General features: G+C 43.1%; 1 pseudogene; it reads left to right on the forward strand.

Annotated features, from left to right (window-relative positions):
- Positions 1-2,547: 2,547 nt before the first annotated feature.
- LOC127486765 (elongation factor 1-alpha 1-like) lies at positions 2,548-23,475 on the forward strand (annotated as a pseudogene).
- The last annotated feature ends 2,302 nt before the right edge of the window (positions 23,476-25,777 follow it).

Raw genomic sequence — 25,777 nt, forward strand, 5'->3', positions numbered from 1 at the left:
TAACTTGCCATTTTTGTCCAAGAAAAGTCAGTTTTATCTCTCCTCAATAGAGAAAGAATTTCATGAGGGAAAATATCTCAAAAAAGTTAGCTCGGGTGGAATTTGGTACAGCAATTAAGCTGCCATTTGTGATACATCAACTGAAGAAGTGCCTAGGATAGAGCCTTGACTCTTCTTCCAATTCCATCATTCTATTAATGTGCACCTTTGGAGGTTAAAGTACATGGATCCATACCAGCCATGAGGGAAACCTGGAATGACTTCTTGGCTCCTGACTTTGTGCTAACTCAGTCCCCATTGTTGCTGGCATTTTGGGAATGAACCAACAGATGGATGATCTCTACTGTCTCTCATCTGTCTGACATTCAAAGAAAAAATTAGTTTAAAAAGCTAAGGGCTGGAGTCTGGCTCTCTGGCGTAGTGGGCTAAGCCTCCACCTACAGCATGGCATCTCATATGGGTGCCACTTCAAGTCCTGGCTGCTCCTCTTCCAATCCTGCTCTGTGCTAATGTACCTGGAAAAGCAGAAGAAGATGACTGAAGTGCTTAGTCCCCCTGCATCCATGTGGGAGACTGAGAAGAAGCTCCTGGCTCCTGGCTTTGGATAGGTCCAGCTCAGGGCATCACAGTCATTTGGGTAGTGAACCAGTGGATGGATGATCTCTCTCTCTCTCTCTGTCTCTCTCTCTCTCTGTCTCTGAGTAACTCTGGCTTTTAAATCAATAAATAAATCTTTAAAACAAAAAACTAAGAGGATGGGATTTGTCATAGTGATTGGAGAACTGCTTGAGATGCCTACATTCCATGTCAGCATGCCTGGGTTCAATTCTCATCTTTACTCCTATTACAGAACATTTCCCCAATCTGGATGGTGGAATTGTTATAGAACCCTCAAATCTGATTATGCTTACTCCACACACAGTAAGCCCGTCACTTACATTGGGGTGGTGAAAGAAAGAAGTATTTATTTCAAGCCCAGAGCAAGAAGTAGCACAACTATTGCTTAATTACTACAGGGCTCTTCAGGAAATTAGAGGTAATATTTCTTACAGATGGAAACTGGGTCTGAGTGCTACATGCTCTGCTTATGTACGAGTTCCTGATTGGTCAGTGGTGTTTGTGACCTTCCTCTTACTAGTTGGGAATGTCATGTTCTTCAGGGAATTTTTATGATGTCCAGATAGGCTTCAGTTGGTCTGGAGGTTTACATGTAACTAACTGGTAGTTCTTACTGCCCCAGACTTGGGTTTTTCTTACCTGGATCTGAAACTCCCCCAGATAAACCTGTCCAGACAATATTGGCCAGCATGGTTTTATCTATTGCAGAAGCAAATGAGTGTGTTCAGTGACTGGAGGTTTGTCAGACCTGCTGTATAACTCCCTCAATTCAGTGAATTCTTTCTGATACAGTACAGGCAAGAGCAACTTGGGCTAAGGGAGACAGACAAAATGCTGGGTCCTGCTTTTGTATTATAGGGGTTTTGTCTCAATTGCTCCTATTCTGTTGAGTCTACTTTGCCAGCACCTTAATGTGCAAAATCACACTCTCCAGTCCTGACAATAGAACAAAGATGAATAACCAGTTGTCATACAAATGGGACAGAGATATGGACTAGCTTCAAAGAAAGTTTGGGGGCTGGCACTGTGGCATAGTGGGTGAAGCTGCTGCCTGCAATGTGGCATCCTATATGGGCACCGGCTCAAGTCCTGGCTGCTCCACTTCCGATCCAGCTCTCTGCTATGGACTTGGAAAACAGTAGAAGATGGCCTATGTCCTTGGGCCCCTGCACCCACATGGGAGACCCGGAAGAGGCTCCTGGATCCTGGCTTCTGATGGGTGCAGCTTTGGCCATTGCAGCTGATTGGGGACTGAACCAGCAGATGGAAGGCCTCTCTCTCTCTGCCTCTCTTTCTCTCTCTGTGTATCTCTGACTTTCAAATAAATAAATAAATTTAAAAAGAAAGAAAGCTTGGGAAACTCACAGATTTCTGTATATATTTTCCATCTTTCTTGAACTCAAGGAAGCCTAAAAGACATCTTTCATCTCTATCCCAATGGAAACCCAGGTCATCAACATCCTTTCCTAACTCAGGTCAGTGTGAATATTGACTCCTACCTCCTCTGAGACACAGGGCCTGAGTGAAGGCTTTGAGTTTAGGCTTCTGTGATAAGCTACTTTATAGCAATGCTACTCCTTCCAAAGTTTCCTGTGGAGTCACTGCTGTATGTTTAATCCTTGAATCTTGTCTGTGAAGCTGTTTCCATCCATGACTGCTCAGGTCTGTAGTCTTTAAAGCAAAAGGCTTTTCATCCCAGAGCAATTTGTGTATCTATAACATCATTCAGAGGCCATACAAGATTATCAACTTAAGATTTAGTCTGCTGTTGATTTATTGAATATCAAATTCCATTTTTAGTTGTGTTGGAAGGGTCAGACCAAATGGGCTTTACGAGGCCTATTGGTCAGATCTAGCCTGCTAAGGCATACTTATTCAGTATCATGTAATTATTCACAGACATGTGTCCCAGTGGGATCTCATGGCAAGATGACTATTAAAAATGACACAGCTTTAGAGTAACATTTAAGCTGTCAAATAGTGTGATTTAGTATCTCCCAAATAGCCAGATGTGAGCCAGTAACCTTCTTTGATCCAGAAATGGAAGCACATACAGTGAGCTGTATACACTGTGGTGAACTGCCCAAAATCGAAATACTCTGTGTCCTGCAGTACATCACAAGTGACTATTATTCTGAGACATATCAACCAGCTTCAGGTGGCAATGTCTAATCTTACAGCATCAGTCATTTTATTTTTCCAAAGTTTGAATCCATACTCCCATCATAATCTTGGCTCCTCAGAATCAAAGAAGTTAAAGAATTTCCTCAACACTTCACTGTGGGTGCTTTATATAGGCTTTAGCATTAGGTATGAGAATATGAAATATAATATCTAGTTAGCATCTCTCTCAAAATGGGGGCTCTTTCTAGATGATGTACTTCTAGCGGGATCCTTTGTGACAGCTGCTATCAAGCAATAAAGGACTCAAAATTCTTTCTAAATAACTTCTGTGCTTCATCTAATTTGGTTTAGGATTGACACCAATGACTCATTGCATCTTGGTTTTTGTTTCCTCCTTGTGATCAAGATCCATTTCTGAAAATGCAGCTGATCAATCATGTTCCATTTGTCCAATGTTTCCAGGTTGTATTTGACCTGGTTTTTGATCAAGACCCATGTCAAGAGAGAAACATTTGCTGAGAAAGGATCAGTGTCAATATGTTTTAGTCATATTGGAGCACCAATGAAGGTTTAGAAGTGGACCTCAGGCTAACTTTACCTGTAGTCCATTGTTCAACTTAGCTGTATCTGTTATGCAGCTATAATTCATCATCCCGGGGTCAGCACTGTGGCATAGCAGGTAAAGCTGCTACCTGCAGTGCCAGCATCCCATATGGGTGCCAATTTAAGTCCTGGCTGTTCCGCTTCTGATTCAGCTCTCTGCTGTGGCCTGGGAATGCTGTGGAGGACTGCCCAGTGGCTAGGGCTCCTGCAACTGTGTGGGAGACCCAGAGGAAGCTCCTGGCTCCTGGCTTCAGATTGGTGCAACTCCAGTCATTGCAGCCATTTGTGGGGTGAGCCAGCAGATGGAAGACCTCTCTGTCTCTCTGCCTCTGCCTCTCTGTAACTATCCCTTTCAAATAAGTGAATGAATTTTCAAAAAAAGAAAAAAGGACATAAGAATTCACTATTTTATAATTAAAAGTAAAGATGAATAAAATGTGGAATACTTAGAGAAAGAAAGGTAGGGGGCCAGTGCCGTGGCTCACTTGGTTAATCCTCCACCTGCAGTGCCAGCATCCCATATGGGCACCGGGTTCCAGTCCTGGTTGCTCCTCTTCCAGTCTAGCTCTCTGCTGTGGCCCAGGAGGGCAGTGGAGGATGGCCCAAGTGCTTGGGCCCTGCACCTGTGTGGGAGACCAGGAGGAAACACCTGGCTCTTAGCTTTGGATCAGCACAGCGCTGGCCATAGTGGCCATTTGGGGGGTGAACCAACCGAAGAAAGATCTTTCTCTCTGTCTCTCTCTCTCACTGTAACTCTGCCAAACAAAATAATTTAAAAAAAGAGAAAGATAGATAATGGGATAAGGCAAAAGAAAAGGTGGAGAAGAATTAGAGGGAAATAGAAGATAATGAGCAACACAGGTGAGGCACAAGTCATCAGGTAGGTAGTTTTTCTTACCAGAAAAAAAAAAAGAAAAGGTCCAGCACTGTGGCTCAATAGGCTAAGCTTCTGCCTGCAGTGCCGGCACACCGGGTTCTAGTCCTGGTCGGGGTGCCAGATTCTGTCCCAGTTGCTCCTCTTCCAGGCCAGCTCTCTGCTGTGGCCCGGGAATGCAGTGGAGGATGGTCCAAGTCCTTGGGCCCTGTACCCACATGGGAGACCAGGAGAAGCACCTGGCTCCTGGCTTTGGATCAGTGTGGTGGCAGCCACTGGGGGGTGAGCCAATGGAAAAGGAAGACCTTTCTCTCTGTCTCTCTCACTGCCCACTCTGCCTGTAAAAAAAAAAAAAAAAAAAAAAAAAAAAAAAAAAAAAAAGTCACCATTGCGAAGTGCCAGGCCAGTATTGTTTTGCAGGGAACTCTATTTCTGAAGAATTCTGCCAAGCAAGAGACACAAAGCTCAAAAGAAAAATATATAATAAGACCAACAAGAAGATAACAAAGTAAGTTGTCATCCTGAAAGCAATGAACAGAGTTATAAGACAATAGCAGAATACAATACTATAATTGACTTTGTATAAGTAAACAAGAAATTTGATTAATCATGCATTAATCTTGCCCAGAAAACTCTCAAATTTAGAAGTCTAAAACGATGAAGAGTTGCAATGTAAAAGTAGGTGCATTGTAGTTTATTATTTGTGTTAAATACATATGATAATCTATGATTCAGATTCAAAGTTAAAGCTCCAAGACAAGAAAGACATATTTTCTTTTTAAAAAATATTTAATTAATTTATTTGAAATGCAGGGTTAGAGAGAAGGAGGCAGAGACAGAGAGGGAGGTCCCTGGTTCATTCCCCAAAGGGCTGCAATGTCCAGGGCTGGGCCAATTGAAGCTAGAAATCAGGGGGCCAGCACCATGGTGCAGGTTAATCCTCCACTTGCAGTGCTGGCATCCCATATGGGTGCTGGTTCTAGTCCTGGCTGCCCCTCTTCCTATCCAGCTCTCTGCTATGGCCTGGGAAAGCAGTAGAACATGGCTCAAGTGCTTGGGCCCCTGCACTCACATGGAAGACCTGGAAGAAGCTCCTGGCTCCTCCTGGCTTCAGATTGGCACAGCACTGTCTGTTGCAGCCATCTGGAGAGTGAACCAGTGGTAGAAGACCTCTCTCTCTCTCTCTTTCACTCTCTGCGTCTGCCTCTCTGTAACTCTGCCTTTCAAATAGATAAATAAATGTTTAAAAAACACATTAAAAAGAAAAATATAGAGCAATTGATAGGTTTATGATGCATTTTATGAGGAAGTACAAGCTGTGTGTCCAGATGTAGAAGAGAGTGAGCAAGTTGTGAATCTTGTCAGGTAAAAGTAAAAATTCAGATGAAAAGGAGCAAGAAGATTAGAGTAGGTAATGTTAAGCAGAGGGCATCCTCTAAATGCCTGGAGCTAGTGTTCATTCCTTGGATGACCTATTCTGGGTTTGCAGCAGAGAGTAAAATATACCTGGAGATGTAGAGGCCTATCATCCTCCTCATTCTGATTTTCACCAAACAATCAAGACAGCAATTTGAGTCATTCTCACTTATAATCATGTGCCATTATGCTTTAGCCTCAAGCTGTGGGGTCCTTCAATTATGTTTCTTCCAATACCACACTTAAGTATCCTGGAAGTGGAGCAGACCTTCTTCCTTCCAAAAGAGCAGCTGGAGACTACGGTGAGAAGTGAGATGACAGTCAGGAAAATTCGATAGACTGTACAGTGACCTCTAGTAGTGACTATTCACATTTTAAGAATTCATTACCCATGACATAGCCCAATGAAGATCCCATGAACACTCAGACTGTCTAGAATTGACTGAGTAAAAAGATGCTTTCTGCGCTGCACTTTCTCTTACCTGTATTGAGAGAGTTGTTGGACTGAATCTAGAAGAGAACTGCCTTCTGAAACACTTCGATTCAGAACTCATAAGTCTCTGTCCCTAGTTCTTTCCCTTGGATTCAGTGTACAAGTTTCAAGACAGAATCATTAAGAAAATAAAATTGTGCTCATTCTTTTGCAAATCATAGATGTATCAATAAATTTAGGCAAAGTGAAACTTACCTGCATAGTTTCATTCCAATTTTAGCATATGTGCTGCCAAAGTGAACACAACCTGCATAGTAAATTGGAAATCAGAGAGTAGGCACAATAAACTTACAAATGTTCTGTAAATAAAAACTTACCATTTGTATTGTCATGGATTGAAGTTTAGTTTTCCAAAAAGCAATGAGTTCAGCAAAAAGCCTTCAAAGATCTTTCTCTAGCAAGTCAAATTCATTTTTGCTAGAAAAGAAACTTCTCACAACCATGTGGGAGACCTGGAAGAAACCCCTGGCTCCTGGTTTTGAATTGGCCCAGCTCTGGCCATTGAGGCCATTTGGGGAGTAAACCAGTGGATGGAAGATTCTCTTTGTCTCTCCCTCTCTCTATCTCTCTCACTCTCTTGCCCTCTCTTTCTCTCTCTGTATTTCTGCCTTTCAAATAAATAAATAAATAAATAAATAATTTTTTTAAAGAAAAAACTAATGAGGCTGCTGCTGTGGCATAGCAGCTGAAGCCTCCTCCTGTAGTGCCAGCATCCTATATGGGTGCTGGTTCAAGTCCCGGCTGCTCCTCTTCTGATTCAGCTCTCTATTATGGCCTGGGAAAGCAGTGGAAGTTGGCCCGAATCCTTGGGCCCCTGCACCTATGAAGGAGACCTGGAAGAAGCTCCCAGCTCCTGGCTTCAGATTGGCACAACTCCAGCTATGGCGGCCATTTGGTGAGTGAACCAGTGGATGGAAGACCTCTCTCTCTCTCTCTGCCTCTCCTCTATCTGTGCAGCTCTGACTTTTAAATAAATAAATAAATAAATAAATATTTTTAAAAGAAAACTATTGTCTTAAATTGTGAAGCATATCACATTTTAAAAAAAGATTTATTTATTTATTTGAAAGTCAGAGTTACACAGAGAGAGAAGAGGCAGAGAGGGAGGTCTTCCATCTGATGGTTCACTCCCCAGTTGGCCACAACAGCTAGAGCTGCACTGATCTGAAGCCAGGATCCAGGAGCTTCTTCCGGGTCTCCCACATGGGTGTAGGGGCCCAAGGACTTGGGCCATCAGTGACTGCCTTCCCAGGCCATAGCAGAGAGCTGGATAGGAAATAGAGCAGCTGGGTCTTGAACTGGCACCCATATGGAATACCAGCACTTTAGGCCAGGGCCTTAACCCACTGAACCACAGCACCACAGCACCAGCCCCTGTAAATCACATTTTAAAAATTTTATTTAAGGAATACAACTTCATGTATTTAATATATACAGATTTGGGTACATGATGATTTTCCCCTTCTACCTCCCTCCCACTCATACTCCTGCCCACCTTCCTCCTCCCTCTTCCTTTTCCATTCTAACTTTTTACAGAGATCAATTTTTCAGTTAACTTTTATACTCATAAAATTATCCCTACACTAAGTAGAGTTCACTGATTAGTATGAAGAAAACAAAACAAAACAAAACCAACCAACCAAAATATTGTCCTTCAACAGTCAAGGCAAGGGCTGTTCAAAATCATCACATCTCAAAGTGTTAATTCCACTCCTATAGGATTACATTTTAGGTACTCTATTAGTTACCACAGATCAGGAGACCATATGATATTTGTCTTTTTGTGACTGCCTTATTTCACTAAGTATAATGGTTTCCAGTTTCTTCCATTTTCTTGTAAATGAAAGGATTCCATTTTATTTTTACCACTGTGTAACATCCCATAGTGTATATATACCTTAATCTCCTAATTCAGTCTGCAGATGATGGACATATGGGTTGACTCCATATCTCAGTTATTGTTAATTGAGCTGCAGTAAACATGGGAGTACAGATAATACTTTCATATTTTGATTTCATTTCCTTTGGTTAAATTCCCAGGAGTGGGATGGCTGGGTCATATTGTAGGTCTATATTCAGATTTCTGCCTTCCACAATGGATAGCCTGAGCAGTAAGCAAGCAGAACTGAATAAGAAGAGAAAGAAGTCCTGAGATCCAGTCTTACTCACGATTCTCAGTGATAGCAGATGTGAATCTCAAATCCTTCACCTGGGAGTGACCCTCAATCCATGTGGGATGCAGAGTGCTGTAAGAAACACAAGGGAAGCCCCCTTTCCTCCTGTGGTAAAAATTCAGAAGACTATGAGTATTGCTGCTCATAGGGAGTACATTCTTCTCCCCAGTTTACATATAACAAAGCAAAATTTATCATTTTATATGGGAATTTTCCTTGTGTGAAAGTATTGTTCACTATCTCCCTCTGACTACATATCCTAAGATAGCCTGACATATGTCACAGTTACACTTCTCTTAAAGCCCAGAAAGTCACTCTCAGTTCCTTTCAGATTTATTTTTGGTTAGATGCTCTCAATTTTGCCCCTCTCTCAGGATTTCCAGAGCTCTACAGCTGCATTTGCTTCCCACCCTGAGTTACTTCAAAACTCTCAGAGGGCAACTGACTGTGGTCATCTTGGTTGCAGCACATTAGGGATTCAGATCATGTTGGTTTCTCAGTTCTGAACACTGTCTCTTCCCCCATCTCCATGTATGTGAATTTCTACCTGAGCAATTATGGAACTTAATTTCATGGCTAGATGGGACATGATGGAGTATTTTGATATTCCCATTAGGCAATCCTAACTCCTAAGTTCCTTAAACAGGATAAATGAAGCTATATCCAGGCCACAATGTTAGTATTGTATTCCAAGACCCCTGAATGGCAGCAAGGAACACAGAATACAGAATGAAGGAGTCTGAAGGAAAATTTATTGTGCTCCTCTTGTTATTCTAGTGATGTAGTAGCTGAAACCCTATCCTATATTAAAGATCATTATGAGCAGCAATATCCTGCATTTCATGTTTTTGTGTCAGACAATGGTAACCTGCAAGTTTGCCCAATACATTAATTAAATATACCACAGGATTAATGGTGATTATTTATCATAATAAGGAATAAGATTAACTCATTCCTTTGATCCTGGGGTACCAAAAAGGAAAAAAAATCACTGGTAAGTACTTGCATTTAGTTCTAGCTCTTTCCAAAGCTCAGACTCCTAAACATATTCATCTTCAGAGGTACATCTCAAATCTAATTTTATCTGAAATGTTGCCTTCTAGCTAATTCATATTATTCCTTGTGACTCATTTGTGGTACTTGCAAGGGAATTCCCTTCTATAGGACTCACTTCCACCAGCCCTAATCTCTCCTCATTTTGACTGCAAGGTTCACTCCAGTTACTTATTTTTTCAAAAAAGTTATTTAGTGATTTGAAATCTAGAGTAACAGATAGGCTGAGACAGAGATCTTCCACCTGCTGGTTCACTCCCCAGATGGCCTCAGCAGCTGGAGGTGGGCCATTCTGAAGCCAAGGGCCAGGAACGTTTTCCATGCCTCACACATGTATGGCAGGGGCACAAAGACTTGAAACATGTTTGGCTGCTTTCCCAGGCTATCAGCAGGGAGCTGGATTGGACGTGGAGCAGTCAGGACTTGAGCCAGCACACATATGAGATGTTACTGTCATAGGTGGCAGATGTACCCACTATGCCAAAAAGCTTGCTCTTCCAGTTACTCATTTTACCTTGTGTTTAAGAACCTCATATTCTCACCACATCTGCTGATTAAAGACCTGAGCCTCATTACTCCAGATGATTGCCTTTCTCATGAGTGCCTCTGACAGAGTACATGACCAGGATATTAATCCTAGTCTAATTAAATTCATCATTCACTGATTTTAAGATATATTAATATAATATATGTTAATAATGCATATGTTTCTATATCTAGAAAATTAAACCTTTTTGTCTTCCATGATACTTCATATCATCTTGCATGTTGATAATTTCACATATTTTCATGTTGCCACTCAACTTTGCTTACACAGATGGAATGAATAATTTGTCAAAATTCCTCTCTGTATGCCATAAAATTTATAAATATTCTTGGGCTGGTTCTCATTTTTATTCCTTTCTGTATGTCTGAAAGATAATATCTTAGATACTTTAAAAAATTTTTACACGATATCTTCATTTCAGTTTATATTTTTCAAAACTTCACAATACTAATTACAAATTAAATATCCATTATTATTATCCTCTCCAACACTTATCCATCCTTCTTCTTATAACTTATATTTTTTTTTATTTTTTACTTTTTGACAGGCAGAGTGGACAGTGAGAGAGAGAGAGACAGAGAGAAAGGTCTTCCTTTGCCGTTGGTTCACCCTCCAATGACCACTGCGGCCAGCGCGCTGTGACCGGTGCACCGTGCTGATCCGATGGCAGGAGCCATGTACTTATCCTGGTCTCCCTTGGGGTGCAGGGCCCAAGCACTTGGGCCATCCTCCACTGCACTCCCGGGCCACAGCAGAGAGCTGGCCTGGAAGAGGGGCAACTGGGACAGAATCCGGCGCCCCGACCGGAACTAGAACCCGGTGTGCCGGCACCTCAAGGCGGAGCATTAGCCTAGTGAGCTGCGGCACCGGCCCTTATAACTTATATTTACAAAGCATATTTCACCTTGAGAGGAAAACTCCTCTTCACTTAATTTCTAAAACCACAGCATAATCTCTGTTTTTCAAGAAAAAGCAGCAAGGACTGTTACATTTTCTCGCATCTTCCTCCACTCTGAATTACAAGGGTAACCAGGGATTTTCCCCACTTAAATAGCTGCTCTTTAATGAGCAAATATTAATATAATCCAATAACTTCCTATAAATCTTCTGTTTCTATCCTTATCTTATTTTTGACAAAATATCTAAGTATGGCCACCTTTTGGTTTTAGTACTTTTCCAAAATGTCTTTGATAGCCCGGATGATCCTCAGTGGTCTGGGGTGCAGGCTTCAAAATGTCTTTGATACCTCAAGATTCCTGATTGTCATTAAACTAGTATTGTCGCTTCTTCCCAGCACTTTTGGCAAGGACTTCTTCATTCAAATTGTAAAAGCTCAAAAGTCATTCTTGGCCCCCATTGTCTTCTCTATATTATTTTGGAATTCTGATGCATTTGCTCAATAGCCTCAATTTTTCATTGTTATCTCTGTGATTGTAATATCTAATAATTCAAGTGAGAAACCTTGCAAACTCTAATTTAATTATGTCACAGACCTAAATTAAGGTCTGAGGAACTTAATAAATCTTACTGTAGCTTTTTTGCAAAGGGTTTGCCGCCCAAACATAAGTTTCATGAAAATCACCACTAAATCAAAGCCAAAATTATAAAGGAAAAAACCCATATTAACAGTGTCATCACTGGACACAGATTTGGGCAAAACCACCACCACTGGCCATTTGATCTACAAATGTGGCATTGACAAAAGAACCACTGAAAAATTTCAGATGGAGGCTGCTGAGATTGGAAAAGGCTCCTTCCAGTGTGCCTGTATCTTGGATAAACTGAAAGCTGAGCATGAGCGTGGCATCCCCATTGACATCTCCTTGTGGAAATTTGAGCCTAGCAAGTATTATGTGACTATTACTGATGCCCTTGGACACAGAGACTTTATCAAAAACATGATTATAGGCACATCTTAGGCTGACTGTGCTGTCCTGATTGTTGTTCCTGGTGTCAGGGAATTTGAAGCTGGTATCTCCAAGAATGGGCAAACCTGTGATCATGCCCTTCTGGCTTATACACTGGGTGTGAAACCAATAATAGTGGTATTAACAAGATAGATCCCACTGAAACACCCTACAGACAGAAGATATATGAGGGAATCATTAAGGGAGTTAGCATCTACATGAAGAAAATTGGCTACAACCCTGTCAGAGGAGAATTTGTGCCAATTTTTCGTTAGAACAGTGACAATATGCTGGAGCCAAGTGCTAATATGCCATGGTTCAAGGGATGGAAAGTCATTTGTGAAGATGGCAATGCCAATGAAGCCACACTGCTTGAAGATCTGGGTGGGGATTGGTATTCTTGAACCTGGCATGGTGTTAATCTTTGCTCCAGTCAACATCACAACTGAAGTCATGCCCATTGAAATGCATCATTGTTGGAGAAACCTGGGGTGGAAAACTGTGGGGAGCAACTGAGACTAGACTAAATTACTGGAACTAGGACTAATTCTATGCATCTGATCTCTCATAATATGGTGCTGGGGAGGAGTAAACAAATTCCATGCAGCTGCCTCACCGGTTCGACTGATAAACTGCATGAGCTGATCCTGCTCCTGATTGGAGGAGAGCAGCGTGCTCGGCGTGTGGGCAGCAGAGCATGGATTGGTGGAAGAGGACTATAAAGGAAGAGAGAGAAACTATGCAACAGGAACATCTGAGGGAAACATCTGAAGAGCCCCTGAGAGCCGGCCGGTGGTGTGCCGCTCCTCCACGGAAGCGGGGAAAGCGGCAGGGGTGCCACCCCTCCGCGGAGGTGGGGGGGCCGGCAGCTAACCTGGGACGGCGTCGTTCCTCCGCGAGTGAGGGAACGGCAGCTAACCTGGGAAGAGCCGGGCAAAGAGAACAGCACAGGGTCTAGTGTCGTTCCTCCGCGAGAGGGGGAGCGACAGAAAACTCCATTCAAACAGGCACCAGAGAGAGTGGAGGATCCAGAGCAGGTTATTAATGCCAGTGGACTCAGCTGGAGTCATTTCATGAGAGTGGAGCATGAAATCCCAGCTTCTTACAATATTTATAAGTTCATCAGTATCATGCCTTAAGTGTTACAGCATTGGTGGGTTTAAATTGCAGCCTACATGACTTAGTGTCACACTTGCAATGGTTGGTGGGCCCAGTATATTTATAAAAATGATAGCAGGGGAAGATTTATAGGACAGATTTATGACTGGAGTTACAGAAAAATTTAGGACATCTTCTCTCCTTAGACAAGATAACTGTGCACAGCTACTTCACCAGATAATTGGGAGCAGTCACTTTTCAAGATTAGCACTGGGGACCCACTTTTGTTCCTTTGTCTCCACTTGTGGCCTTATTTACTCATGTTCCCCCACCCCTCTGGTGCCCTCTTAACCATTCTAAGGGGCACCATCTTCTGTTCTATTTTCTAAATTAACTGGCTAGTAGCCCTGAAGGAGCATTTGGAACTTTATGGCCTGTAGACAGAGACAAACTGGGTTATCATGTTAATGATTCAGGAACCAAACAGGAGTGCCAGAAAGATTACAAGGAGGGAGAGATCTGGATAGTGGGAGGAGCCAGGATGCTTGGCTCCAAATATTACTCTAAAAGGTCCAACAGTTAGCTATTTTTCCCCTACTTTTTCTGACCCTCTTGTTAAGTTGCTGGACCACATTTCTGACTACTCCTGACCTGTTGACATAGGAACAGCACTCTTTATTTAAGAAAAAGCAAATTCCCCCTTTTTGGTAGTTATTAGGTCAAGTTCCCTCCTGTTCTGTAGGATCACAGCTACTAAGGAGTCTGCTTGATCTGGGGACGCCATAATGATTTAGCAACTCATTTTACATCATCTGACAGGCCTCTGGATGATTTATGTGAAAGGTCACTGGTGAGGGAATTCCTCCTATCCTGGGACCCACTCCAGCTGTAATTCCTAGGCTGACCAGTGGGGTATGAGCTGAGAAGCTCTTTTTATTCAGGCCTGCTCAACTATCAGTGTAGGAAGAGTCTGGTTATTTGGGGATAAGCTACATTTGGGGAGTGAGGAAAGCCAAAGTTTGCAGTGACTATTTGCTAATTCACCTGTTGGCTTTGTCCCTGCTTTGTTTGTAATGCATTTAGAAGCCTTTTGGGGTAACACATAGGCTGTTATAAGAAACAGAAAATTTCCTCCAGACAGACCCATTACTCTTATGTAAACATGGCTAGAGCAACACTTTATGACCAGCTCATTCTTTGGAGCCATCTCAACTATACCTATGGACAGCAGCAAGGTCAATATTATCATTAGTTTAAACAGAATACAGTGACACCATGATGCTAATTCCCAGGTGTCCCTAGTTGAATTTTCCAGGCTTCCACCAGGTTTGCGACTGGAGCAGAGCAGTAGGTTCCTCAAGCTTAAGTCGTGCACAGATTGACCAGCTTCTGGTGTGGTCAAAGTGGTGTGGTAAAGATTAGATAGATACTTTTAAGTTCATGAGCTAGAAGCTGCACCTCTTTCACTTGGGTAGTCATGTTCATCTACCTGCCAATCAGGGGACCCCTCTCCAGGAAGTACTTCCTCTTACCTGGGACGTTTGGGTGGTACCACATACACACTTCCATTTTTCCAAGCACATAAAAAATGAGGAAGAATGGAAGTGCACTCTCTCCTCCATGAGGACTCAGGATGAGCAGAACAAGGTATGATAATTCCCTTTCTTTGGCCTCATGCACCCTAAATAAAACTCTATTAGGCCTGTGTATTTTCCTAATTTTTTAAATAAAGTTTATCTCACTGCATGCCATGATTGAACCTGTATTTAAAATTCTTCTCTAAATAAAAGGCAAGAAAATAGAAAATTAATTTAGGCCCCAAACTCAGCCCAAGACATTTGGCGAGCCAGCCAAGAGACAAATTCATTTGGAAACATAACAGAGTGATTTGCTGAGCAAACGTGAAATTTTTACCTCAGCAAATGTACAGTTTTGTTTTTCTCAGGAGACAATCCTGAAGCAGTTTTTGGTTTTCAGAGGCAATAGAGCTCAAGTGGTTGCAGTTTTGATTTCAGTTTCAGTTTCCGAAGTGATGGAGTGCTGGAGGTTCCTGCCTTGGAAACAGTTATTTCTAAAGCTAAAATGCAGATGTTAATGTCTTTTTTGTTCCTAATCCTGGTAGCTTCAGGAAAGCAAAAGCCAATACGAAATGCTAGGGTTAGTGGAATTGGGGAGAAAATGTGAGAAGAAAAGGGGCCAGTTTACAAGTGTTTCCTGATATTTGAATTCTTCCCAGCTGTTCCTGACATGTTTTTTAAGGACAGTGTATGTCTTTGAGAAAGCTAAAATTTAAGCCCCCAAGTTGTACGAAAGGATTTTATGGTTATTGACAATGGGTTTGCATCAGGAAATTAAATGATTTTGATTTTTTAAATTTATTGAGACTTGCTTTGTGGCCTGTCGCTCCCCGTCTTCGTGGAGGAGCAACACTGAACCCTGCCTAGGTTTCATATCCGAGTCACGGCACCATTATGTCGCTCCCCTCTTCGCAGAGGAACGACACTAAACCCTGCCTAGGCTTCCTATCCGAGTCACGGCACCATTATGTTGCTCCCCCTCTTCGCGGAGGAACGACACTGGACCCTGCGCTGTTCTTTTGTCTGCTCGGCCCTCCCCGGGTTTGCTGCTGGTTCTTCCCGGGTTGGCTACCGACCCTTCCACCTCCGTGGAAGGGCGGTTCCCCCTGCCACTTTCCCCACTTCCGCGGGGGAGCGGCACACCACCGGCCGGCTCTCTCGGGGGCTGCACAGGTGTTCCTCTTAGATAGATGTTCCCCTTAGATTTTCCTTGGTGCATGTTGTCTCTCTCCTCCTTTATAGTCCTCTTCCACCAATCCCAACTCTGCTACCCACACGCCGAGTACGCTGCTCTCTTCCAATCAGGAGCAGGTCCTGCTGTTTATTGGTTGAACTGGAGGCAGCTGTGTAGAAGCTGTTTCCTCCTCTCCAGCGCCATATTGTGGGAGAGCAGATGCATAGAATAAGTCCTAATTCCAGTAACTTAGTCTAGTCCGAGTTGCTCCCAGTTGCTCCCCACAGTGGCCTAGCATATGAACTATTCTAAAAAAAAAAAAAATTCCATACACTGACAATAAGAATGTGTATTCTGCCACTATTGGGTGAAAGGTTTTGTAGATATCTGTTAGGTCCATTTGATCTATAGTGTCGATTAACTGTTGTTTACTTGCTGATTTTCTGTCTGGTTCATCTGTCCATTGCTGAAAGTAGGGTACTGAAGTCCCTCATTACTGTTGTATTGGAGTCTGTATCTCTCTTGAAGTCTATTAACTTTTTTTTAAAAAAAGCAGCCAGGCACCCTGTAATTGAGCGTATATACATTTATTATAGTCAGATCTTGTTGGATTGATCCCTTAATCATTACATAGTGTCCTTCTTTGTCTCTTTTAACAGTCATTATGTTAAAGTATATTTTGGCTGGTATTAGGATGTCTACACCAGCTCTTTTTTGGTTTCTGTTAGCATGGACTATCTTTTTCCCATCTTTCACTTTCAGTCTGCGACTGTCTTTGTTGGTGAGATGTGTTTCTTTTTTCTTTTCTTTTCTTTTCTTTTCTTTTTTTTTTTTTTTTTTGACAGGCAGAGTGGACAGTGAGAGAGAGAAAACAGAGAGAAAGGTCTTCCTTTTTGCCGTTGGTTCACCCTCCAATGGCCGCCACAGCCGGTGCACTGTGGCCAGCACATCATGCTGATCCAAAGACAGGAGCCAGGTGCTTCTCCTGGTCTCCCATGTTTATTTGAAAGAGTTACACAGAGAGAGGAGAGGCAGAGAGAGAGAGAGAGAGGTCTTCTATCTGATGGTTCACTCCCCAATTGGCTGCAATGGCTGGAGCTGCACCAATCCAAAGCCGGGAGCTAGGAGCTTCTTATGGGTCTCCCACATGGGTGCAGGGGCCCAAGGATTTGGGCCATCTTCTACTGCATTCCCAGGCCATAGCGGAGAGCTGGATTGGAAGTGGAGCAGCTGGGTCTTGAACCGGCACCCATTTGGGATGCTAGTGCTTCAGGCCAGGGTGTTAACCCACTGCCACATAGCACCAGCCTGAGATGTGTTTCTTGTAAGCAGCAAATAAATGGGTCTTGTTTTTCAATCTATTCAGCCAATCTGTATCTTTTAACTGGAGAATTGAGGCCATTTACACTCAAGGTGACTATTGATAAGCAATGATTTGGGCCTGCCATTTTTCTATAATTATTCCTATTGTTTAGTTTGGATTCCTTTTGTGCTTCTACTGGTGGTTTTTCTACCTTCTCACTCTCATATTGGTGGGTATCTTTCTGTGTTTCTGTGTGTAGCACATCCTTAATCATCTTCTGTAGGGCTGGACAAGTGTTGACAAACTCAGTTTCTCTTTGTTATGGAAGATCTTCATTTCACCTTCATTCAAAAATGTGAGCTTTGTGGGGTACAGTATTCTGGGTTGACAGTTTTTTTTTTCTTTTAAGACTTCAACTATATCTCACCATTCTCTTCTAATCTATAGAGGGTTTCTGATGAGAAGTCAGCATGAGTTTAATTGTCAGTCCTCTGAAAGTAATGTGGCATTTTTCTTGTGTTCATTTTAGAATCTTTATTTTTTTATGGTGGAGAGTTTGACTACAATATGTCATGGAGAAGAGCTGTCTGTTCATGTCTGTTAGTTCTATGTGCTTTCTCTACTTGAACATCCCTTTCCCCAAATTGGGAAAGTTTTCTGTAATTATTTCACTAAATAGGCTTTCTATTCCCTTCTCTTATTCCACTTTTTCAGGCATTCCTAAGACCCACATGTTTGGTCATTTTACAGTATCCTATAGGTCTCCAAAACTGTTTTTAAGTTTTCTATTGTCTTCATTTTTTGGTCAGACTATAAGATTTCCAAATATTTGTCTTCTAGTTCAGATATTGTTTCTTCTGCCTCAAGCTGCTGTTAAGAATTTCCACTATATTTTTTATTTCATACATTGAATTCTTCATTTCTAAAATTTCATTTTGATTTCTCTTTATATTCTCAATTTCCTTGGAAAAATTTTTATTCATGTCTTGTATAGTTTTCTTTAGTTTTGTGGATTTGCTTCTGATTTTTTTTAATAATCTTATGATTAATTTTCTAAATTCCATTTCTGGCATTTCCACAATCTCAATCTCTTCATAGTCTTTTTTTTCAAAGATTTATTTATTTATTTGAAAGTCAGAGTTACACACAGAGAGAGGAGTGGCAGAGTGAGAGAGAGGTCTTCCATCCACTGGTTCACTCCTCAACTGGCTGCAACAGTCAGAGCTGCACTGATCCAAAGTCAGGAGCCAGGAGCTTACTCCAGGTCTCCCATGAGTGTGCAGGGGCCCAAGACTTGGGCCATCTTCCACTGCTTTCCCAGGCCATAGCAGAGAGCTGGATCAGAAGTGGAGCAGCTGGGACTTGAACCAGTACCCATATGGGATGTTGGCACTGCAGGTGGTAGCTTTACCCAATATGCCACAGTGCTGGCCCCTTTCCATTCTAATACTGAAATGTTGTTGTGGTCCTCTGGGGGCTTGATGGTGACTTCCTTATTATTGTTATTTGAATTTCAGTTATTTTGGCATTTTTGGAGTTGTTTTTAATTTTTTTTTCTGTTGACTTTTATCTTGGGACTATGTTTCTGTGGCTTCATGGAATGTCTGCCTTTTCAGTGAATACCAGGAGGTATGTGGTGGGTGTGGTCTGGGGGCTCTGGTCAATGCTCTAGCCCTGCAGCTTTTCATGTAGACACTTAGACTCCAAGACCTCAGCACCTGAGGTTCCCCCAGACACTGCCAGTACAGGAACTCCTTTGTTTCCAGTAGCTGCCCATCCATTTCCCGGTCAATCTTTGAGAAAGTGGGGGATGTTCCCTCCACTCCTAGCTCTGGATCACATGCTAGAGTCACTGGCTTAACATCTGCTCACTGCTGCTGCCAGCACTGTGTTCAGGCACCTCTTCTCAGTGGGCCATTATGTGCACAGCTGTGGGCTTCCCTGGTTGTAGACCTGATTTAAAATGGCATCGAATATTTCTCATCCAGGTAGTGGGTTTTGTTTTGGAGAGGTTGGTTTGAATCAGTCACCTCTCTCCACATCCACTTGGGCCTCAGGTGACCACCAGCAACCACCGGTTCTCTGGGTTCTCAACTGGACCCATGCTATGCTATATCTATGGATTGCTGCCATCTGTCCTGCCCCCTACCCTGTCTTAAAAATGCTGCCGGCTCTGGCTGTCCCTGGCTTCAGCTTTTGGAGCACTCTGGGTGCATGCCAACACTCACCACACTGGTTCAAGCTGGTTCCCCTCCTCTCATGGGGCTTCCTGGGTGTTTATTTCTTCTAATTTCCATGAGTGCATACCTCCTATTCTTTTCCTCACTGTTTCTCCCTAGCCCTGTGTAGTGTGCCACTCCCTAATCTGTCATTTTTCTCCATCTCACTAGTAGAGCCTTTTTAAGAGTAAAAAAGTCCTCTTGTTGTTGTTGACCCCATTCAAATAGCTTTTTTCCTCCCCACTTTGTAAATTCATAGAGAGGCCTGACTATCAGTGAGCAACTGGGGATCCAAATGTGACAGAAGCCAGCTTCCCCCAGAAACTCTCAGAACTGTCTCTGGGTTTTTGGAGTTGGGAGGGCCCAGATTCGTTCACAAGGAAGAAATCAGTGGTTTAAATGGTTGGTAATGATCAATCAGTTGTCCCCTGGTATAGTGTTGTTTTGGTCAGTCTGCAGGGGCCCTCTGATCTCTCACGGAGCACGCGGAGTGCCTGTTCTCTGGAAATGTAGCTGCTTCCCCACTCCTGCTGCCACCACTGCTGCTGCCGCTGCCTACAGCTCTGTCTTGGGAATCAGCAACGGGAGCTCCCTGCGCTCACTGACTATGGGCTGAATGGAGATGCCTCTCTCTCTGTTCAGGTTTCTCAGTTTGTGGCAGAGGTGAAGCATGATGCTGGACTTTGGTAGAGGAGGGGCCTCTGGTCTCAGCAGAGGGAGGGAGGTAAGGTGGCAGTAGCAGTGGGAGCTCTTTTGGTCCCCTTGGAGAGTCTGTGGAGAGGCTCTGGGAGTCTGGAAGGCCCTCAGTCTCATGACTGGAGCTGAATCCTGGCTACAAGAATTTGGTTCTGTCCCTGCTTATCAGTGCAGAACTCTCTCAAAGGGGAATGGACTAAGGCAATTTGTAACCAGGAATTTATATAGGAATTTGTGTGGGTGGTCTGCCTACCTGGTTGTCACCAGGTCACCTTCAGCGTGACCTCTGGAGCTCCTGTGCTGGGCTCCTTAGTGTGACAGTCCAGCAGACAGAGCAGTAACAACACGGACCTGCTCATTTCTGCACTGCTGAGCCAGCAGGCAGCTCAGAGTCCTGGATGAGTGGGAGGGGCAGCACACATCACAGGCAACCCCCCTCCCTCCACAATGCCTGGCTTGCAGATTCCAGCCCCAGCCCACCATCCAGTTGTCCTGGCCTGAAGTCCACAGCCATTCCCTCCTGTGCTCCCCACACAGGTTTCCCTGAAGAGCCATAGCTGCAGCAGTGGTGGTGACGGTGCCTCCCTTACCTTAGATGGGAAGTGGCCTCTGGCAGCTATTCTACATTAATAGTTGGCTCTTGCACTTCACAGTATTTTTTAAAGTTAAACCAATTTTTTAACTTTGTAAGATCCACCTTAGAAGCCATAAAAATAAAACTCTGAGGCCAGCACTGCAGCTCTATAGGCTAATCCTCTGCCTGTGGCGCCAGCACACCAGGTTCTAGTCCCGGTCGGGGTGCCAGATTCTGTCCCGGTTGCCCCTCTTCCAGGCCAGCTCTCTGCTGTGGCCCGGGAGTGCAGTGCAGGATGGCCCAAGTGCTTGGGCCCTGCACCCCAAGGGAGACCAGGATAAGCACCTGGCTCCTGGCTTCAGATCAGCGTGGTGCACCGGCCGCAGGGCACCAGCCTCGGTGGCCATTGGAGGGTGAACCAATGGCAAAGGAAGACCTTTCTCTCTGTCTCTCTCTCTCACTGTCCACTCTGTCAAAAAAATAAAAATAAAATAAAATAAAACTCTGATTACTCATTGTTACCTTGCCAGATCTATTAAACTGAGTAATAAAACAAGTCTGGCAGATTATGAAGCAAAATTTTTCTTTTAAAGCTATGATCTTCTTAGATTTAAAAGAGAAATTTCTTTAAACTTAATGTCCAGTTACATTTTCCCAAATTATCACAAAAGCCATGATTCTAACAATTTTATGCATGAGATTGTTATTCATCAAGTATATCTCTAGATTTTAAATTGAATTTGAGCCTAGTCTTGAAAAACAAGCATCCCAGGCCACACCTAGTCAACAGTCAGATACCTGAATCATCTGTGAAACAAACTTGTCAGGCAGCTACAAGACTGGTCCCAAGGCTGACTGTGGGCCAGGGGCTAGGGTGTCACAGGTGAAAAGCTCACTGGAGATCGTTAGTTAATTTGATTCAGGAGACTTTTAAGTATTACTGCCCCATTCTGACAGGCAGCTGAGCTTTCTCCTTCCCACTCCCAACAAAGGGTGGAGTTAACGTACCACAAACCAGAGAGAAAAAAGCCTAAAATGCCCTTCTCTCTTCCTTTCTCTCTTCCTCTCTCTCTTCCTCTATCTCTCTTCCTCTCTCTCTCTCTCTTCCTCTCTCTCTCTCTCTTCCTCTCTCTCTCTTTCTCTCTTTCTTTTTCTCTTTCTTTCTCTCTTTCTTTTTATAAATTTAGAACACATTTTTATTAGTGACCCTTCCTAAAGTTTTGATCATACGGTCTAGAACTGTTGTTTTTGAGTGGGATTTTCCCATAATGTGTCTCCCTTGGTTGATGTCACAAGAGACAAACACCTCTGGAGCAGGCACTGATCTGGGCTGTAACCTCTCTGCCCTCGTGGCCACTCTCCTGGTGGAGAACACGGAGCCACAGGTAAGGGCTCAATCAGACTCCTTAGCCACAGGGCTGTGGAGCCACAAACACATTCCTACCACACACATATTCTTTTGTTACAGACACCAGACAGGTACCTCCCTGTGAGGACCTAACAGGAGCAGTCACAATGATTGCCATTACAGGACCAGCCAGGTTCCTCACTATGAGGACCCAACAGGAGAAACTGCAATGATTGCCAGGAGGTGATCAGTCTCCTGCTTCGGCACAAAGGCAGACCTGAATGCTAGGAGCTCTGGGACATCTTACTGTGTCCTGAAGTCCAGGAGGATCTGTCCACTTGTCTCGTCTGGTCGGCCATGGGAGTCAGTCTTGGGGGAGCGGGCTCTGGCTTGATAAGTTAGGATCCTGGAGAATGAGTCAGAACGTGTGCCTTCCAATCAGTCCATGGGCTGTTCTCAGGCCCCAGATGAGTCCTGCAGATAGAAACTCAAACACAGCAGGGCATCTCCCAGCATGGTTAATGGGCACAGCAGGGGTTCCCTGCCAATGCACCAAACTGTTACAGAAACCTGGGGTGGAAAATTCCCTTCATTCAGACAGACACCAGAGTCAGCGGAGGATACAGGTCAGTTTATTAATGCCAGCGGATTCAGCTGGAATCATTTCCTGAGAACTGAGCATCAAACAAACCCCAGCTTCTTACAATATTTATATGTTTATCAGCATCATGCCTTAAGTGGGTTTAAATTATAGCCTATGTTTTTTAGGACACTTCCAATGATCAGTGGGTCTGGTATGTTTACAAAAGAGACACCAGGGGCAGGTTTATAGGACAGATTTATGACTGGAGTTACAGAAGCAGAACTTAGGATACCTTCCCTCCCTAGACAAGACAACCATGCACAGCTGCTTCACCAGATGATTGGGAGCAGCCACTTTTCAAGGTTAGGGTTGGGAATCCACTTTCCTTTCTTTGCCTCTGGTTGTGGCCTTTTTCCTCTACACCATGAAGCTTTGAGTGAAACTCTTCTTGGGGACAGCATGGACTTCAATGTCAGGAACGTATCTGTCAAAGATATTCATCATGGTAACATTGCTGCTGACAGCAAAAATCACCCATAAATGGAACAAGCTGGCTTTACTGTTCAGGTGATCCTCCTGAACCATCCAAGTCCAATCTGTGCTGGCTACACCCCAGTCCTGGATTGTCACGCAGTCCACATTGCTTCCAAGTTTGCTGAGTTGAAGTGAAGGAAAGATGGAGCACCATTCTGGAAAGAAGCTGGAAGAAGGACCTAAATTCCTGAAATCTGGTGATGCTGCCATTGTTGATTTGCTCCTGGCAAGCTCATGTGTTGAAAACTTCTCTGACTATCCTCGTCTGGGTTGTTTTGCTGTCCATGATAAGAGACTGACAGTTGCTGTAGGTGAGATCAAAGCAATGGGCAAGAAGGCTGCCACAGCTGGCAAGGTCATGGAGTCTGCCCAGAAAGCTCTGAAGGCTAAATGACAATTAACCCTAATACCTGCCACCCCAGGATTAGTCAGTGGTGGAAGAATGGTCTCAGAACTCTTTGTCTCAATTGACCATTTAAGCTTAATAGTAAAAGACTGGTTAATGATAACAATGCATCATAAAACCTTCAGAAGGAAAGGAGAATGTTTTGTGGACCATTTTTTTTTTTTTTTGGTGCATGGCACTTTTAAGTTAATAATTTTTTAAAAAATCAGTGCTTTTTAATGGAAACAAATTGACAGAATTTCGAGGTCCTTTAAAATGAAATTGGAACAGAAAAAAAGTCCATTGTAAAATGGAACTAAAAGTTTATGATTGGGGCGGGGAGCACTGTAGCGTAGCAGGTAAAGCTGACACCTGCAGTGCCGTCATCCCATATGGGCACCAATTTAAGTCCCAGCTGCTCCACTTCTGATCCAGCTCTCTGCTATGGCCTGGGAAAGCAGTGGAAGATGGCCCAAGTCCTTGGGCCCCTGCACCCACATGGGAGACCTGGAAGAAGCTGTTGGTTTCAGATCAGTGCAGCTCCAGCCATTGTGGCCAATTGGGAAGTGAACCAGCAGATGGAAGACCTCTCTCTGTCTCTGCCTCTGCCTTCTTGTAGCACTGTCTTTCAAATAAATTAAAAAATCTTTTAAAAAGTTTGTGTTTGTGTAGAATTTTGAAATCCATACAGTTTTGCCATAATATACACTTTCCTTGATTAAAAGAAATATTTAAAATACATGCATAGTTTTTTTCATAACATGAAAACTTCATGAATTTTTGAAGACTCCCTGTGTGTATGGATTTCTTTTTTTCCTTTATGTAAAAATGTGTTTATTCACAATCCTTGAGAAATTACTGTTCCTTCAAAAATTCTTTATAACAAAAAAACAAATAAAGTTATAATAGCAGCTTATGCCAAACCAAAAATACACATCTGGTGTAAACAAATTCTAAAAAACACTAACATTAGCAATGTAAATATAGATAACCTCTAAAATATTCCAATGACATAGCTACAACTTAAATTATGATAGAGATATAAATAATAGCATTAGTTTATGTACATTTACATATTGAAGTGTCATATTTCTATGAGATAGAAAAGGACATAAAACTACAGATGTCATTGTCTAACAGTTCATATATTGAAAGTGTAGCATGATTTGTTTTTAAATACACCAATAGCTTGAAGGTACCAATTGTATCTGGATCTTCCTATACTTTTTTAGAGCATGCATTCCCTTGATGCACAAAAAAGAAAAGAGAAACACACTAAATAAAAGCCAAACAATGGTTTGCTTATTATTAAAACCACACTCAGTCCTCAGAAAAATCAAGGAAAGCAATTAGAGTGTGATTTAAATTCTGGTCTTTTATATTGATGCATGTGCTTTAGGGAAAAGAAGACTTAACTGCAGGTATATGTATTGTGAAACTTAATTCTATCCCAGTAATGCACATTTTACTACAAGACAGGGAAACTCTAATGAAATCAATGAAGTCTTCCATACCAAAAAAGGATTTTACTTATTCTAAAATACCTGCATTTCTCTTTTAGGTATTTCTTTCTAATATCATGTAAAATCTTTCTAAGATCATTCATTGAAAATGTAGAATTAAAAAAAAGCAACACCTAAAAACAGCATATCCATTCAAAGTCAATATAATGGCACATAAAATGAAGTGGAAAACCTATACTTTTTCTTAAATACTATTGTATTGTTGATTATAACATGTTCTATATGCAGCATGTAAAGCTACTTCTATTTTTAACTTTCTCTCTCTTTTTTTTTTTTTTTTTTTTTTTTTTTTGGACAGGCAGAGTGGACAATGAGAGAGAGAGACAGAGAGAAAGGTCTTCCTTTGTCATTGGTTCACCCTCCAATGGCCACCGCGGCCAGCGCACTGCAGCCAGCGCACCGTGCTGATCCGAAGACAGGACCCAGGTGCTTCTCCTGGTCTCCCATGGGGTGCAGGGCCCAAGCACTTGGGCCATCCTGCACTGCACTCCCGGGCCACAGCAGAGAGCTGGCCTGGAAGAGGGGCAACCGGGACAGAATCTGGTGCCCCGACCGGGACTAGAACCCTGTGTGCCGGCGCTGCAAGGCGGAGCATTAGCCTAGTGAGCTGTGGCGCTGGCCATCCTTCATTGCATTCTACTAGATTCTAGAACTCTATAGTTAAGTGCTCTCCTCTTGAGCATGTTCTAAAATACTTGGATCCTCTGCCTCCTCCTCCACTCTGCAAAGGCATTGTTTTTTGCAGAGCAGCCTGAAACACTGCGTCCAACTGCAGTTTCCCTCACATGCCACCCAGAGGCCGCCCCTCCTCCACCTCCTCCTGCTCACAGCCCAAACCCAGGTCTGGCAGCTGCATGGGTGGGGACCCAACGCAAGCAGACCAGAGCGTGGTGGCCTGAGAGGCAGTGGCAACAAGAGGGAGGATGTTCACGGAATAAAGGCAGAGATTACTTC

The sequence above is a fragment of the Oryctolagus cuniculus genome, chromosome 12 (assembly GCF_964237555.1).
Source record: "Oryctolagus cuniculus chromosome 12, mOryCun1.1, whole genome shotgun sequence".
NCBI lineage: Eukaryota > Metazoa > Chordata > Mammalia > Lagomorpha > Leporidae > Oryctolagus > Oryctolagus cuniculus.